Genomic DNA, 6,000 nt, shown 5'->3' with positions numbered 1-6,000 from the left:
GCACCGGACTGGCACTGCCCGATTCACACTCAGGGTCCCGGGGTGTTCTCCCCACAAGCAGGAGCACACGCAGCACCCAGGGTTCAGCATGCCAACACTTGCCTCTAGCTAGACTTTTATGTGCRTCCCCGCAAAACGTTTTTATCCAGACCCGATGTGACAGCTCCAGTCACCCTCAGACAGGAAGGGTTCGGAGAGCTGTAGGTCTGCTCAGAGCTGAGCCTTTCCTAGAGCAACCCAAACCCTGCAGCTGCACCCTCATCTTCTTACAGCATCCAGTCTGAACTACAGAATGATGCTCTCTCGACTGATCCTCGAGTACATGCAAATGCTTGAAAGAACAGTCCTAAGACACAGAATCTTAAGTATGATCATATATGATACATATATAGTATGCTCATGTATTGTATTAGATACGATCACCCCTCCCTTCAGCATTATCCCAGAACTCAAGACACCCCCTCCATCCCTAAAAAAAAAAAAAAATCAGGATTTACATAGTAGTGTTTGAGACCTCTCTTTTGAAGTTATCATGCACAGAGCCATTTACTCCTGATCTTCCCGAACCAGGTAACTGAGACTTGGGAAATACTTAAAATACTTTTTGCTATTTCTTTTATTTCCCTCTAGGGAGAAAAAAAACCCCTTACTGGAGATAGGGAATTATAACTTTCTAATACAAGCAGATGATAAGTTGTTAAAAATGCCACAGATTATTAACCAATTGCCTTAAATTTCTTTGTGTGACCTTGTTCACAGTGTCCTACAAAGGAGCAGCAATTGACTTGTGTAATCTTTTTTCCATTTTCAGCATCAAACTTCACCCACTACTGAAATGAACCCTTCCGCAGTGCTGATACAGAAATAAACTCAATTACGGAGGCTAAATTAAGATAAATTCTTAACAGTTCAGGCCAGATGAGATACCCTGGCCACAGCTCAACAGATTCCATGATTCTGCTTATCCCTGAGCAGTTTTCTTAGGGATTCAGGCTGAGCACTGATTGGGAGACTGGTCCCTTGTCAGACTTCAACCTTATTCATACCTTCCTTCCCAAGTGGCACCACTGCTTGTCCAGCACACCTGACTCCTCACTCAGTATTTTCATGCAGACCAGTCCTCGATGCCTGTGAGAGCCACCCTCTGCAAAGCGTGCATCTAGAGCATGCAAAGGTGGCATACAAATAGAAACAACATATATAACCAAAACACAGACAGCTTACAAGCTGTAAGAAAACAAGCTTAGCCCTTCACTATTTCCTCAGAGACTGCTAACACAGAAATCGAGCACTACTTGCAAGTAAACTACCTACCCGGAGCTCACACRTCTTTAAACGCTAGAGGCATAATAAGCAACCATTTAATAATTGCCCGTGACTCAGAGCACTGAATAAGAGATGCATTTTAAACAAGTGTCAGGACAACTTTCCAGCGGCGCTGCAGCCCCCCCCGCACCTCCGCGGGCTCCCTCGCAGCCCCGCTCGCTGCTCGGTGCGGCTTTTGTTAAGTTGTTGACGGCGAGGAGCGGCTATAAATAGTGCGGCACAGCCGCCCCGGCCCAGCCACCCCGAGTTACCGCGCTCAAGTTCACACAAGGGCGCCAGACACCCCCGGCCCGGCGGGGGCGCCCGGGAAGGGCGGCGGGGCCGCCGCTGCCTCCCTTTGTCTCCCGCAGGTGAGCGGGCGCCGCTCGCACACGGCAGCGCGGGCGGCCCTGCCCCGCCACCCCCGGCAGCGCGGCCCGCGGCAGCGCCCAGGTGCGGAGCTGCCTCCCGGCACCGCCGCCTCGGCGCTCCCGGCGCCACCCGCGGAACGGAGCCGGAGCCGGAGCCGCCACCGGGGGCAGCGCGGGGCGGCGCCGCCCGGACCCCCCGGCGGGCGCGGGGAGCGCTCCGTGAGGCGCCCCGGGAGAGGGCGGGAAGGAGGGCGGGAGGGCGGCGCCGGGGGGCTGCGGCCGCCGTGTGCCGGCCCGGGAGCGGGGGAGCCCCCCGGGGCCACCCAGCCCTGCCCGAAGGTCCCGGCGGCGGCGCCCCTCCCCACCCTCGCCCTCCCGTCCCGTCCCGTCCCCGGCGGGCCGAGGGCCGCGGCACGGACACCCACCTGCCGGGCCGGGCCCCGCTCCGGCTGTGGCGGCTCCCACTGCGCTCCCGCCGCGGCCCCGGCGAGTGTCGGCTCCGGGCACGGCGGCGTCACCGCCCCGCGGGTCACGTGCTGGGGCGGGCCCGGGCGGGGGTGGGGCGGGGGCGGTGCCCGGGACAGCCCGGCCCCCGTGAGGAATTGGGGATCGCACCGGACAGCCCGGGACAGCCCGGCCCCGGTGAGGAATTGGGGATCACACCGGACCGCCCGGCCCCCGTGAGGAATTGGGGATCACACCGGCCCCCGGTGAGGAATTGGGGATCACACCGGACAGCCCGGCCCCCGTGAGGAATTGGGGATCACACCGGACAGCCCGGCCCCCGGTGAGAAACTGGGGATCACACCGGCCCCCGGTGAGGATTTGGGGATCGCAGCGGCCGCTCCCGCCGTGCTGCTGTCCATCTCACCGCGGGCTGCCACAGTGCTCCGGTGCGGCTGCTGGAGCCGTGCCATCACCTTCGAATGGACGTGGTCGTGTGAAATACCCCTTTCTGTCCCTGATGAAACCAGCATAGGGAAAACCCACACACCTGCCTCCCTGCAARCAGGGGTCTGTCTGACTCATCAATGCACGATACCTGAACAAACCATGCTTTTTAAACAGTTGCCCAAAGACAAACAACAAGAAATAGTCCTTGTCATTTATCCCGAGTTAGCTTGCTTGGTATCTCCTACTATATTTAAAATAGTTTTCAAAGTTGTCTGAAAATATTTGGATGGCCTTCATAGCATTTTCGAACTATAAGTAGTTCTATCTTTCTCTTTGAAAAAGTGATATCTGGTTCTCTTGGTTRCAAAGATAACCTTGAAAGCATGAAATGACTGTAACTGATGCAGTGGTATCTGAATGAATCTGCAAACAGCCTGAAACAATGGCACAGAGATGTGTGAACTGTCTGCACTCTATTAATYTAATGAAGGTTAACGCTGGTCTAACTTCTTTGATTATTTTAACACACGGAAGAAGGAAGGAGACAGTAAAATCATCAAAAGGTGGAAAGAACAGGTTTGCTGAGGGAAGTTAAAGCAGTGGGAAAAGACCTGAGAAGTGCCAGCAAGAGAGAGAAACAGTCTTTAACTGAGGAAAATATAAAAATATAAAAACATCAATAGGTATAATAGAATATGTGGGCATATTTTCATACTGAATTGCAGTTCTTCTTGAACTTTCAATATTGATGTTTACTTGAAATCTTGTATGTATTATGCAACAAACATGCAAGACAGGTAGAGAACACTGGATATGCCTTCAAGCTTTTTCTTCACTATCCTGAATACTTGTAAGAATGTTCTCTTGACACCAAGAATCACTTGACTTTGGCTGTCTGTTCACAAAATATGATTATTAAAATTCTGTTATGGTGTTGTAAGGCTGATACCCCTGTCACACCCACTCATTCAGCAATTATTCACAGAGTCTGGAAATACAGAGTAGACACCAGAATTTCTATGTATGCCCATTATTTATCATTCATAGGCAAAAGAAATTTATAAAAGGACCGTAGTTTTTCATTCATACTTACTCTTCTGTAAATTACATGTTCATGAAAATAATATAGAGTAATTCTTGGATGTTTCTGTCTAGGAGGATTCTATCTGTATATAGATTATATTTATATCTGTATATAAATCCTCCAGGTTTTTGGCAAAAAGTAATATACTTGGGACACTTGGRTATTTCTGAACAAGCTGACTGCATTTTACCTGCTGACATGCCTGAGGTAYATATAAAAGCATCTCAAAAATCAGTCATAGTAACCACATTGTAATTATCCTTCCTCAGTGCCAAGGCTTCACTAGAATGCTGCAGGATATGGCATTAGTGATTCAGTCTGAGGCACTCTTGCCTCTGAGTCAGTGCTGAACCAATGGTCCTACATAAGATCAACAGGCATAATAGAGCTGAAGGTGCCAGAAGATATGTAATTTTGAGTCCCTGCCCAAGTGCAGTCATGAAAGATTCCACATTACAGATAAACTGTCCAGCCCAAGTTCCAATTTTAGTATCTGTTGCGTATTCTGCCAATGAAGGATTTCTCTGTCATTTCACTGGAGCAGAAGGAGCTAAAGTTCACAACCTTTACTTGCCRTGACTTGTTTTTCCCAGAGATGTAGGAATGCCACCATACTCACAGCTCAGATGGGACTATATGTTTTAGTTAGCTGAAAACATCCAGTACATGAATTGACCTCACGAATCTCAAATGGAAAGAACTGCCAGCTGTAATTGCTTTACGTAGTACATGTGAGCTATGGTAGAAACTACAGGACTCAATTCATGTATYTGATGTGTTCTGACTGTTCTGTAGCATTCCTTGCACACAACATCAACCTCTTTCTTTGTAAAGTGATTCCTCAGGAAACGTCAGTGTTTGAACTCTCTGTCTATTCTATTACGCCAAACTTTCAAAACCTTTGTCCGAATTTAACTGTGTTTGCCAAAAGGGAGTTCCCTTAAAGGTAGTTCAGCTCCCACAAGGTCTGTGAAAGCAGTCAGCCATATAGAGGTGGAGAAGAATGCATGCAAGAAAGCAATATTATAAATGCTGCAATTGTGGAGAAAAAGATTATAGTTACAATCTATGATAAAATACAAATCCATAAAAAAAAGCTTTATAATTCTGAAAATCCCATCTTGTAAAAATCCATTTCTGATGTTTGAATTAGACATAGTTGCTTTCTCTCCTTAGATTCAAAATTCTCAAGTACTAGGGTTATATGTATAAAAAGCTGAGCCTATTAATTTTGAAGGGCAAATTCCCATTTTACTTTTTWTTTTCTATTTTTTTCCCTTCTGAGTCTATTTCAAATCTCTGCAAGTTCAGCTGTCCATTATTTTATGCCTCAGCCACAGTAATTCTAGATGTGTGTCGTGTTTTAATTAATTAGAAATGCGTATCTGAGAGTGGCTGCTGCCATCCTGTTACTCATAGTGCCAGAACCCGGTGTTAGGTAACCAGCAGAAATGTGCTGCTGAAAACGTGATTGGTATTAAATCTGGGTTGTTTATTCATTGTTTGCCACCCCTCCTTACCAAACATAATCTCATTATGAACTGTGTTGATTCTTTCTTTCGGAAATGACCAAGAAGGCAAATACAAAAAGCTTTGTCACATCTAACAGGCCAGACACTGCAAATATTCACCTTGCTCATTCTCCTGTTTCCTCGAGTTTTCAYTCCTTTTTAGAGACATTTTCTTTGTTTGGTCCTATAACCTCAGCAGTGATATGCTCTAGAGAAACCATTCTGATTTTAGACAAATGCACCTATTTCATCAAAGAGTTTTTATATAAATAGACTATATTTTTTTTACTTCTAATACTACTTACAAATTTATTTCATAAAATGATTCAACTTACCTGATATAAAACACATTACCTGGGCATCTGTGTACTSTGCTCCTACTCTCAGTTTTTTGACAGCTTCCAGCCTCTTACCTCTATCTAAAAATACTCTTACCACCTACACATAGACATACAATCAATTCCTTCTTTCTGTTCTTTCTCTATACTACAAAAGCACTTTTTCACAAAGTACAGATGCTGTGGGCTTTTTGCATGAACTTGTCAATTTACCCCCMATCTCCTGACTCAACTAATAGATGAGCCATTTTTATTTATGTAACTGTGCATTACAACGAAAATCAATTGGCGAGGGAAYGACTAAAGTAAAGAATATAGAAAAGAACCCAGATTTCTCACGAGTTCAGTAAAGAACTTCTTTCAGCATGACACTACAAAGGAATTTTCTGCCTTAAGGAGGAACTTTTATCCACAGTTCAGAGAACATTRTTTGTTTTACTGTGAAAAATCAGCAAGGAATTTGTGAAATTTTTCTATTTTGCCAGCAGATTATTTTT

General features: G+C 46.4%; 1 protein-coding gene across 2 annotated transcripts in view; it reads right to left on the bottom strand.

The window, feature by feature from the left end:
• ARHGAP12 (Rho GTPase activating protein 12) overlaps positions 1–2,199 on the bottom strand; it is a 74,665-nt gene extending 72,466 nt beyond the window's left edge. For both annotated transcript variants that reach the window (XM_057376535.1, XM_057376538.1), the window contains exon 1: positions 2,102–2,199. The gene's annotated coding sequence lies outside the window, so the exon portion shown is untranslated. The remainder of the gene's footprint in view (positions 1–2,101) is intronic.
• Between the last annotated feature and the right edge of the window lie 3,801 nt (positions 2,200–6,000).

Source organism: Malurus melanocephalus, unplaced genomic scaffold, assembly GCF_030028575.1.
Source record: "Malurus melanocephalus ecotype Western Australia unplaced genomic scaffold, MMel_1.1 scaffold_280, whole genome shotgun sequence".
NCBI classification, from domain to species: Eukaryota; Metazoa; Chordata; class Aves; order Passeriformes; family Maluridae; genus Malurus; species Malurus melanocephalus.
The sequence above is the reverse complement of the archived record's forward strand: the minus strand, read 5'-3'. Positions and strand labels throughout refer to the sequence as shown.